Genomic DNA, 12781 nt, shown 5'->3' on the forward strand with positions numbered 1-12781 from the left:
AGAAAAAAATGTTTTGTAAACTGACAAGTATCAGCTCTGAAGTATAATTGAAGACTAGAGGGTTTATCTATAAAGAAACTCAAAGCTTCAACATCATAAGCAAGTCTGGTGCTGGTGTATAAGTCACATACATCTAAAATAGGTCAATATTTCCCTTCATTCTAACACAAAATTCATTATTTGTCTCATAGAATGAGCAGAATCTCTGACTTATGAATCAAGCTTTACATCATATCAGAAACCTGTGTATTATTAAAACAAATCACGTTATTCTACAGAAAGCCATAACATCCAGAAACTGTACCTCTTATTAAAGGGTTAACTGGATACTTATACTTTGTTTGAAGGCTGTAGCAAATTGGAATATGCGGGTGCTTAGAAAACAGCTTGTTTTCTTCTGTTTGTGAACTAAAATATCCTAAATGTTCCATTTTACAGAGAAGGTCATTAAAACTAAGTAAACCAGCATGACAGCATTGTTTTCTCACAAATGAGCACTACTCTTTTTGTGCCGTGAAACACATTCATAAGACAATGTCTAGAATTCAAAGAGATTCTCTCTGCATGTATTAATTTGGCTATTGTGGGATGGTCAGTTAGTGCATTGGAAAGAATCTCCGATTCAGAAACTTAGTAAAGCCACAAAGGGAAACACCATGTTATCTGCTCACTACTGCCTCTTTCAGTCAAACACTGCGCTGTCAGACCTGGCCATGCTAGTGTTCTCCCTTATAGCCCATTTATCATTGTATCATAGACAACCCCCAATACTCAATCACACAGACACACAAACACACACACACACACACACACACACACACACACACACACACACACACACACACACACACACACACACACACACACAGCCACAACTGCATAAACAAGCACATATGCTCATGCACAGGCATACACATAGCCAAAAACAAGCCCCATAGTACTCTCTGACATTCACATAAATACTCACTCACACACCTGCATGCACACAACTACGCACACTCGCAGACAGAGACACACCCACCCACACATGCACAAACACAAATACACACATACACACACACACACACACACACACACACACACACACACACACACACACACACACACACACTAAGTTTTGCTTATTCTTAGTTATATACATGAGGTGTGAATACTCCTGAAAGAGGGAATGGGGAAAAAACATTGAAAGAGTGATTCTCTGTATCAGTTTGCTGAGTTCATCTGGAGATGCTTCCATTTCTAGGGAATAGCACATGATGAACTACCTCTAGCTGCTTCCCCAGATTGCTGCATTAGCAGGCATCTTCTCAGTGAGACCATTTTTGATGCTATGGCCATCATCAGGGGAGTTGAGGAGAGGACAGTTGCCTCTGAATCATGAAGACTTTCTGCAATGTGGAGATAATCCAAGTTAAGATTCCTGTATCATGCTAAGCATTTCTTATTCATGCTCAATGATTTTTCCCTCGTTTGTAGGCCTAGCTATTTAACCATCATTTTATTTTAAATTGGGAAGTGTCTGCTTCTCCAACTTTGTCATGTTGTAGGGCATAGTGTTTCTGTTTATAATATGGCTGGATAACACCACATTATAATGGAAATACAGTAAATGAGAAGAAACATCAATAATTTTGTTTTAAAAGGAGGAATGAAGGCACTATGAGAAGTCTAACAGTCAACAGCAATAAACATACACTATCTTTGATGTCTAAGATTGAATTATAGCAAAAGGTTACCATGTTTAAATGTAACACCATGTGTGATATTAAAAGCATTCTGATTTGCTAATTTATGTGAAAAATAATAAAAAAATGTAACTTTCAAGTTATTGAGATGACAGTAGAACTTTTAAAACTGAAACAGCATAATCTGTGGAAAAAACTACGACCCGTTTGTAAGACCACCATTTCATGCTGGCCAAAGGAGAACAATGTTATTGTCCTTATTAATGTTATTATATGCATTGATAAAAAGTATCTTAGCAATATTACAAAAAAAAACAGACTTTATCATTTGTGAATTTATTTCCAGATTACCAGTATCTCTGATGGAGAATAATTTCTACCTTCTTTTCTACCAGCAAATGGACAAAAAAAAAAAAGAAAAACTACCATCCAAAAATGGTCTACAAGCTCTTACAGTTCCGTGTGAAGTATCTTGCAAATTATTTGCTCTGACTATAACTTGTGAAATAGTTTGGTACATCGGTATTATTTTGAAGTCTTTTAATTTTATTGGATATCCTAAGATCTCAGTGCTCGAATGCATCAATAGCTCCTACTCCAATGCATTTAGTTTAATATTAAGGTACAGACTATTATCATCCACTGCAATAAACATTGATGTAAACTTGCATTCCAGCAAGAATGAAAGTGCTTTTCATTTTCAGCAATATTTGAAGAGAAGTAGTTAGACACTTCTAAGACAGATATATACTAACGAGTAATGCCTGCCTCCAGATATTTCTTAAGCATTCTCATGTTAAAACATTCTATTCCTGATCATATTTTTAAAGGTAATGGTCAAGTCTTTTAAATTTGGACTCAAATTAGGAGTCCAGACAGGATTAAGGTAAGCAAAAAATTTCCTTGATGTTCAATTTTGTGTACTTTTAGAGCATCAAAGCATTCATTTATTTTCATTTATTTTTATTCATGTACTTAGTGCTTCACTTCCAGCTTTGTAAAGCTCTTCTTTGGATTGTGCCAGACCGCCAACAAATTCCTGACATATAGTGATCTTTTGGTTTCATTAAACATACTGTCACTGTCCACAAAATAAAGCATTACAAAACACAAACAAAAAGTGTATCAAAAAGAAAACAATTATGATACAGCTATATAGAGTGACTCATCACTCTCTTGTTGCAATAATTATTAAGACTGCGTATTGTTCATGTTCTGTACGCAGTAACAGTGGTACTTTCTATAGACAGCTGTCCATCTGTTACTAATGTTCCTTCTTTCCTTGTCACCTGTATTGCCAGTTTGCTCAGCTTCCTCAAACATACTTTTCTTTTGTGGAGCTTCTATAACACTGCTTATAGAGAAAGTCTCTTTAAAACCCTAAATTCAAATAATTATCACTGATTATTTCTTCTGTGTCTAACTTTTGCAGTTAGTGATTTATTCTGTCTACTTCTTGGCTGACTTAGTGAAAAGCTCCATAATTATAGTGTTACCTGTCTGTCTGGTACTGTGTCAAAAGTCTTATTGAGCTATGAATAGAATGTGACCATAGCTTCTTCAGTTATTTGTGCAGTTCTTAGCAAATCAAGTGCTTATTAAAAGTTTCCACTATTGTGTTATTGTTGTAAAGCAGGATATCAGTGAAACTGTGTTAAACTTTCTTAACTACTTCTTATAATTTCTAAATCACTACTTTGTCATTCCAATTTTACCTTTTTTAAGTTTTGTGATGTCTCACTATTGGGTTTGCAGTGTTGTACTTTCTCATCTTCTAGAAATTTATTCTAGATTTTTCATTTAGTGACAGTTTCTTCTCTCCATTTTGTAAAGTTCTGGGTTAATCCACTTAAGCCTTTCTTAATTTTAAACATTGATTTACAACACAATTTCACCTGAAGGATCCAGAAATTACTTCCCTGCCCAGCCCTTTTCTTTGTAGGTATCTGGATATCCTTTTTGTATACGCTTAATCGGTATATTTAGTTACTGAGTTGTTTTTTTTTTTTTTTTTAGATTTCATCGTTAGCATACATTTATCTGTATAAAGTTTCTCTGTCCTCCATTGCTTTCTCTTTTCTCCTTAAACTGCCAGTTGTTTTGCCTCATTACCTAAACATGCAACTCATACTATTCAGGTCCTTTATTCCTTAAATCAAACTTTGTGACTCAACATATTTTAAACACTCCAGTTCTCAGTATTGCACTTTGCGTTTCTTTAAATTTCAGGAATATCACTTCTTTAACATTTTCTGTCACTTCTTTTCAAAATCTTTTGACTTATTGTGCCTGCCATGAATTGGCTTACAGAAAGGTGTATTATGTCAGTGACTTAATGTTCCCCTTTGACATTTTCTTAGTTTCTGTAGCCTAAATGTTAGCACAATTCTGGAGAAATCTACCTTGGTGAAAAAGTGAGTAAAAGCAAAGTCCAACAATCTGCAAATTGAAGCTCTTGTCATTTTCTCATTATTTCCTTGTGTAAGAGCTACATTTCTGTTACTCGCTCAAAGTTTCTGAATTTTGGATATTCTTTTAATCCTTTTTATAGGCGTTTCGTCAATAATTACAGATATTAGCAGGATATGATAGTTGACAGAGCATAGCTGAATAATTTCAACAAAATGCATATTATATTTTCAGATGATAGCTGATGTTAAATATTTACAGTTCTGTCTTTGTTTGATGCTATAAATATTTATTCTGTCATTTTCGATATATGCTTCATGTAATTAATATGTTTAATTATTCCTGCATTCATCATGATTTCATTTCCTGGTTTACCTTCCTTCTGTATTTAGTGTTAAAATCCCATTTATGTTGACAGCTATACCTGTTTCAATTTTTTTTCTAATTTGTTTTGCATATTTCTATCCTGCCATAACTGGCTTGCCTTTCCCTTCTACTACCTCCATTTATTCTTCTCACCTCCGACATCCTAGGACACCAGGGAATGGAAACAAGAGCTAGGAACCTTGGCAGACTTTCAGCTGGAGACTTTTTTGGATGTCTGGTAAGACCCCCAATCTGCTAAATAACAAAGTGTCATGGCCACTACTACTAGACATTATAAGTGCATCCCATTTGCTGAAGTATCAATTGCAAGCCTTCAACAGACTGCAGTCCTTTTTCAGCACTCATGAGCTTCCTCCCCAGGATGTACTGGTCTCCCTTCAAAGGACATGCAACTTCAATGGAAGGAAGAGTTAGTAGAACTAAATATCCTTGGCAATATCCGTGCTTTTACTCACTTTTTCACCAAGGTAGATTTCTCTAGAACTGTGCTAACATTTAGGCTACAGAAACTAAGAAAATGTCAAAGGGGAACCAAGATGCTCTTCTCCAAAAAAAAGAAAGCCAATCTGGTGGTCCCCTGCTATAAACAAACTATACAACAGAAGGAAGAAGAAACTGTTGCAGAAAAGAGGGAAATCCCAGAATGCAAAAAACTCCCTCACCAGCCTCAGTAAGAAGCTGAGATCCCTCATAAAATCCTCAAAAGCTAGTTACGAAAATAAAATTGTCAAAGATTCCAAAGACAGCCACAAGGCATTCTATAGTTATGTCAAGAATCTAAATGGTAATGCTCAGATCTGCTCTGAGCTACAACAGAATGGCATTAAATATACTGATCCCAAGGATATTGCCAATATCCTTGCAGATCGATTTAGTGCCAACTTTACCCCCTTCTCACCCCCTAAAGGGCCCATCTCAATGCCAAAAGATTGACAAATTCCGATAATCATGGCCACACAGGTAGAAACCGCACTCTCCAAAGCTAAAAATACAGCATCCATGGGACCAGATGACATCCCAGGCTTTGTACCAGGCTGTGTACTACATGAACTACAAAATGAACTGGTACCTCACCTAAGTGTCATCCCACAAACCTCACCCAGCTTGGGTTTGTGAAGGGCCGATCTTGTCTCCTGAATCTGATTGACTTCTTCGAATCAGTCTCCAGAGCTGTGGACGAGGGTATGGTGGTCCACACAGCCTACCTGGACCTCACCAAGACCTTCAACACCATCCCCCACTCTGGAATCATAGATAAACTTACTAAGCTGGGCATAAATCCCTATGTCACTCGATGGGTTGCCAACTGGCTTACTGACAGAACCCAGACTATAAAAGTAGCCAACTCCAAATCCAGCTCCAGAGAAGTGACAAGTGGAGTACCTCAGGGTTCAGTCCTGGGACCACTCTTGTTTGGCATCTACTTCTCTGAAGTACAGGCCAACACTAAGGTACTCTGGCTAACAAAGTTTGCAGATGACTGCAAACTGGGAGTCATTATTGAATCCCCAAATGATGTGGATATTCTACAAAAAGGCCTTACAGAAACAGATGCCTGGTGCCAGAGCCATGGGCTCAAGCTTGATTCCAAGAAATGTATAGTTATCCCCTTTGGAAAAAAACATGTACCCATGAATTACCACATAGGTAGCAGGACGATAAACATCGAAAGTGTGATGAGAGACGTAGGGACACAGGTAGACAGTGGTCTCACTTTCGGTAACCACATTGCCACAACAGTCAGGAAATCCTTCTATGTGGCACACCTCATCACTAAGGGGTTTTCATCCAGAAAAAAGGAGGTCATTGTCCCACTGTACTCATCCCTCATTAGACCCATTATAGAGTACAATGCCCCATTTGGTATGTTCCTCACAAGACATCTGCAACAGCTGGAAAGGCCAAAGAAATACCTCACTAAAAGAATCACAGGCCTAAGGCAGATGCCATATGCTGACCATCTAAAAAAACTCCAGCTATACTCTGTGGCATATTGTCTACTCAGAGGCGATCTCTGCTTAACATACAAGGCCATGTCAAACCCTGAGCTGTTGGACATGCTCCACTTAAAGAAATCCCAATCCCTCAGAGCCACACGCTCCAGGGATCTAAACCTTGTCATCACAATGAACAAAACATGCTGGAGGGATAGGTTCCTGACCCAGAGACCCCCCTTACTCTGGAATAGACTGTCCATACATGTCAAGCAGAGTGCCTCATTGGCCCTCTTCAAAAGGAACCTTGATGATTGGATGGGAGATAGGAAATTCACCCCGGGGATCATGTCAGTCACCCTGCTAGACAGGGGTCCAGGGAAGTAAATAGTGTGGGAAGAAATATCCAGGGAATTGTTATGGCTATGCTTGCATAGGCCCTAAGGCTGATAACCTAGTACCAACCTATGAACCTATAAATGTACATCTGAGCCACATTGTCAAAAGACACTACACTTTCCATGGAAGTGGAACCAATGTGGATCATGCAGTTAGAGTTATGACAGGTAAAGTTGTTAGAGCATGAACTACTAAGCTTTAGAGAAGTAGCACAGGATAATTTGGACTCTCAATGCAGATGAAGTCTATATACTGAGACAGAACTATCCCACATGGAGGTTACTGTGAGAAGTAATACAGGAGATGGTAGTCTGAATGGCTTACTGTCTGAGAGTTCTGGCATAGTCTGTGATAATATTTTTCCAAGACATATGGGAATAAAGCATACATAAAGAAAGCTTCTGCATTTATTTTTTGGCAAGGTATTGTAAAAACATGACAGGTTGATAAAAGATATATGAGAAGTGCTAAACAATTGTCAAGCTATGAGACAAAGGTAAGGCTACTTTGGTGTCTTCTCCTTTTACTGAGAACCATTTGAGATTGTAGCCATGGATACTAAGGGGCCAGTTCCCCAAACAATATAACACAGAGGATTACCTTGGTGTTTGTGGTTGATATCCTGAGGTCATGGTTTTGTCTTATAGGTTCTTAGGTTCATAGGTTGGCACTAGGCTATCGGCCCTAGGGCCTATACAAGCCTAGCCCTAGCAATTCCCTGGCTATTTCTTCCCATAGTATTTACTTTCCTGGACCCCTGTCTAGCAGGGTGACTGACGTGATCCCCAGGGTGAATTTCCTATCTCCCATCCAATCATCAAGGTTCCTTTTGAAGAGGGCCAAAGAGGTGCTCTGCTTGACATGTATGGGCAGTCTATTCCAGAGTCTGGGGAGTCTCTGGGTCAGGAACCTATCCCTCCAGTATGTTTTGTTCATTGTGATGACAAGGTTTAGATCCCTGGAGCATGTGTCGCTGAGGGATTTTGATTTCTTTAAGTGTAGCACGTCCAACAGCTCTGGGTTTGACATAGCCTTGTATGTTAAGCAGAGATCCCCACTGAGTAGACGATATGCGACAGAATATAGGTGAAGTTTTTTTTAGATGGTCAGCATAGGGCATCTGCTTTAGACCTGTGATTCTTTTAGTGAGGTATTTCTGTGGCCTTTCCAGTTGTTGCAGATGTCTTGAGAGGTACATACCAAACGGGGCGTTGTATTCTATAATGGATCTAATGAGGGAGGAGTACAGTGGGGCAATGATCTCCTTTTTTCTGGATGAAAAGCCCTTAGTGATGAGGTGTGCCACATAGAAGGATTTGTGTTGAGAAAGAAAAGGTGGCAAATGCTGTCTTAAAAATTTTCAGTAGAGTAGCATACATTAGTTTATCCTAGGAAATACTAATGGACAGAGGGGCTATCTTTGTCAAACATAGTAACTTGTTTGTGCAAACCTGTGGAATAACCTAGTTAAAAACATCCCATTTCACCTACAAACAAATAGTTGGATGGTGAGGTTCTACTCTTAATGACATGTTGGGAGCATTCACAGTCCAGTTTAAGTGGAGTGCATAAAGTACCTGCCCCACCTCATCTTTCCATTCAGGGATTTGCTCCTAAAATCCAAAGTTTTTTCACTTTTTGATCTACTTTTTGATCAAAGGATTATTGTGTCTATGGTCTTTGTAATGTCACCTGTTGACTATTTTGTTAGGAAGAGTTGGTACTCTATTTAGGCTGGTGAGCAGATGATGGAAATAATTTGAGGATATGAATGAAACATATTGAATGTTATGAATGCTGCATTTCAGAAGTACACTCATGGAAGGGGTGATGGGGAGTTAACTAGGACTTGAATGATATTATGGTGGGTTATTGAGCTAAAGTAACATTAGAAGGGGGATGTTAAGGGGAAGGTGACAAATTATAAAACTGCTAAATAAATTAGATTTAAGAAGAGTTTTGAAATGGTCAGGAATACTGCAGAGAGAGATGGAGTAGAGGATGCATGGTAGTGGAGTTAGTCATTGTGTTGTCTTAAGATAGTAGATAGAGATGTTGTCGTATGTCTGCATGTTAATAAAGGGCTTTTCAAAAAGGTTGAAGGAAGCTCTGAAAGTCAAATGATTGATCAGGATTAAGACTTGATTGGTTAAAAAGAATTGTTATGTCAAATTATTGGGGGAAAAGAACCCAGATTGCATGTAAGATGCCAGACAGACATTGGTAGCACTAGGAAGTAAAGAAGTTGCCAACTGACAAGTCAGTGAAGGGAATAATTGTGAATTCAAAGTGTCCTGTGACCAATATGCATCCAGCTCATAAATGGATGATGATGATGATGATGATGATAATGATAATAATAATAATAATATAATACATGATCCATTTTAAAACTTTGGGAGGTAAATGTAATGAATGAGACATTATTATTCCTATAACAGAAGATGTTTGTAGATCATCCACCTGATGTAGCAAACAATGTAATCGTATATTTCAACATGTGTTTATGATAACGTTTGGATCATAATTATGTTACAAGGTATGAGAAGTTATTTTCCTATATGTAGGTTAAACCTGATTTAGTAAGCTGTGCAGATGTGTATATATACCACTGTGCTAAGGACTACATCTGAATCAAGAATGTGCATTAATATGAATAAATGAGAGAATCCACAAGAGAATAATAAGGATTTGTTTAAACAGACAATTTGAAATGGATTCTATCATGATTATCACAAACATGCTCCCAATCTGATAGCCAAAGGTGACTCAGATGCTGTAGCACAGATAAGGGTGACAATACTGACATTGTCTGACCCACACTGCAAAATAATTCTTACATGAAAGACACATTTGGATGAGGAGACCATGAAGCATTTACCTTGACCCAGCATTCTAGGGCAGTATATTGTATGGGTGCTCAGGCAAAGCTACTCAGTCATCCCAAAGAGTCTGTCTATCTGTATTGAAGTATTTCTACCCCACAGTGTTCCCACTGTGATAAGGACTCTTCATAGGACTGACGTGCTGTGATGGTCCTTTCATTATCTACCATAGACAGCCGGAAAGTCATGATGGACTACAAATTTCCAATGAAGATGGCAGTTTGCAAGCAGTTATATTCCATACATGGGCATGTAGGACAGGCCAATGGCTGCAGAAAATGCACATCACTAATGGTGTCCCTCATGAGACATAAGAGTGAGATGGCATATGGTATCCTATTATACAGTGTGTTTGGCATGCCAAATTGGGTAGATTTGCAGCTGCTGTCAGAGTACATCATCTAAGACTTTGAGAATGCAGCTATGTAGACCATATGATGTCACTTACTGCAAGCAAAGGTGAAAGCATGTAATTTCCACCAGAGCCAAATTTTATGGTTACAATTGCAGCATCAACACCTTATTGGACAACATGGGGTGGATGTGACATTTCCCTTCCAACCACCCATTATAGTCACTCTTGCATATATTCCAATAAAGCTCAGGACACATTCAGGCTGTCACTGCTATAAATACTTAGAAAAAAATTAGGAAAAGTCCTTGCATTCTTCAGTGATAATTACATATTTGAGAATCCCAAGAAATATAGCATGCAGTTCACCCTGTATTCCAATTTATACCTGTCACTCAGGAATCTCATCTCCTTCTGGAATATCTGTGAATTGCTAGAAGCAAACCTACCAAATGTACACAATGTTTTAGAGTCTTTGCATAGATCACTATGTCACTTGCTGTTGAAAAAGGTCATCACCATTAGGGATATACATTTGTGTCTTGAATATGGAGCAGAACCTTGACAACAGGTGAGAGAGAGCAGATCCATGGCCAAGTACCATTTTCCCAGTGCCACAAGGTGAGCACAAGGTCTGACCATTTCCAGCAACTTGCACTACATTGGGTGAGTATGACACCTGTACAGGGGCAATTGGACACAATCTGTCTTTGGGATATAGATGAGCAAGCAGCATTTAGACTGGCATGAACTCATGCTCTGCACTGTCCCAATATGCTGTTTGCACTCCTACATTCAGAAGGTATCATGCTGTATTTTTTGGGAGGAGGCATCAGGAGGTCCCCAGTACATTAGCTGTATTCTGTAATCAGACAGGAGAGCAAAAGCTATGGTATGTCCATCACATGTCCATGACTGTACACAATGTTCCTAATTTTATCTTATGTACTACCCCATCTGTTCTACAATTTGTATTATTGCATAACTGCCTGCTGATGGTAGACCAAATTATGTCTTATCTGTAGAAGTGCACTGGATTTTTGTGATAGTATTTTTTTCTTTTTTGTAGACTCCAGTCATATTCAAATTCTCAATAACAGCACAGTGAAAAAGAATGATCAGTCATCTATGTGCACATGTATGATATGAAATACATTTTTAAAATCTAAAATTCTTACTTATATCAAAACCTCTTTTATCAATCAGCAATTTAAAAAAAATGTTAAACTTACCTGCATCATCACATAATTAAAATGAAACAAAAAGAACGGTAACTAATTAGAGTTAGACTCAACATCTTCACTTGCAGTACATACATCAGGTATCTTTCATAATAAGTCCCTGTGCACCATGCAAGCTTTTTGTCAATTTAACTTACGTCTCTTGTCATATTCAAAAATATATTCCGATACTTGTGCCATCAAGAAATACCTAACTTACTACTCAACCGAGTCCTGAGATTACAGTTTAAGTTTAGGCACATTTTGGAGCCAATCCACTGATTCACCTTTGCACTGCTTGAACAAGAGTACATCTGCCAAAGTCCTGACCCATATTCAGTCAAGTCTATTAATTTTAATCATTTTGCTTGTATTGCTAAATAGTCATCTCTGTAGTCAGAATCGTTAGTTATTGGTACTCTAAGTGCCCACTACATCTCTCTAAATACAACACCCCATCTAGATTTAACAACAGGGCAAGACCAAACCACCATCCCTTTAAATGCAATTTCCAACATATTTATTTATTTATATTTATTTATTTGACATTTGTTAACCAGGTTAGTCCAACTGAGCTAAAGGCCCCTTTTTAGTGGTGACCTGAGGAGACAATCTAAAGACAATTTACAATCATGCACAAGATAAAGCAAATACACAGTGGTCAAATGTACAAGCATATAACATAAATATAAAAGATACAGTTCACAGCAATGTACTCTGTAATACAGTTAAAATACCTTTACAAAAGTATACAATATATGAGAGGTACTTTCAGTATTTAAACATAAGAGACATAGCATTAGAATGACTTTTGTGTTTTTAATACAGGGGAGTAAAAATGAAATTACATTAGACAGAGAAAAAAAGGCAAAAAAGAGGTGATATATCAAAAAAGAGAAGAAGATGAGTAAGATAAATAGTTTTCATGTGGGGGCTTGCGTGGGCAGGACTAAATCTTTTATAGAGAGTGTTTTAGTTCTCATTTAAATTGGTGTTTTTGGGAAATTTTTCTTATATTTAGGGGGAGTGTGCTCCATGCATGAGTTACTGAGTACTTCTTAAGGGACTTTCCAATGTTCATTTTATTTAGTTATTTATTTAACATTTGTTTACCAGGAAAATCCGACTTGGAACAAGGCCAATTTTCATTGGAGGCCCAGGGAGAAACGGTCCAGACTCATGTCTTTGTAATGTGGGAGGAAACCAGAGTACCCAGAGAAAAACTAAACAAATGCAGTGAGGACATGCAGACTCTAATCAGAAGGCACTCCAGCTGAGAATCATACTGGAGACTCTTGCTGTGAGGCAAAAATGCTACCGCTGCACTACTGTGCTGTCCTTTTTAGGTTTGTAGATATCAAGGAGATGGTTGTCAGTTGTGTGAAGGTGTCAGAGGAGGGTGTAGTAAGATACTAGGTTAGAGAGAGAGTGCAGGGAGAGGGATTATTCAGAATGGGCTGCATGATATGTAATTGAGGAAGTAGCAGTTAGTTAGAGAATTCAGGCCATT

This window comes from Protopterus annectens, chromosome 8.part1, assembly GCF_019279795.1.
Source record: "Protopterus annectens isolate FY-2018-M chromosome 8.part1, PAN1.0, whole genome shotgun sequence".
Taxonomy (NCBI): Eukaryota; Metazoa; Chordata; order Ceratodontiformes; family Protopteridae; genus Protopterus; species Protopterus annectens.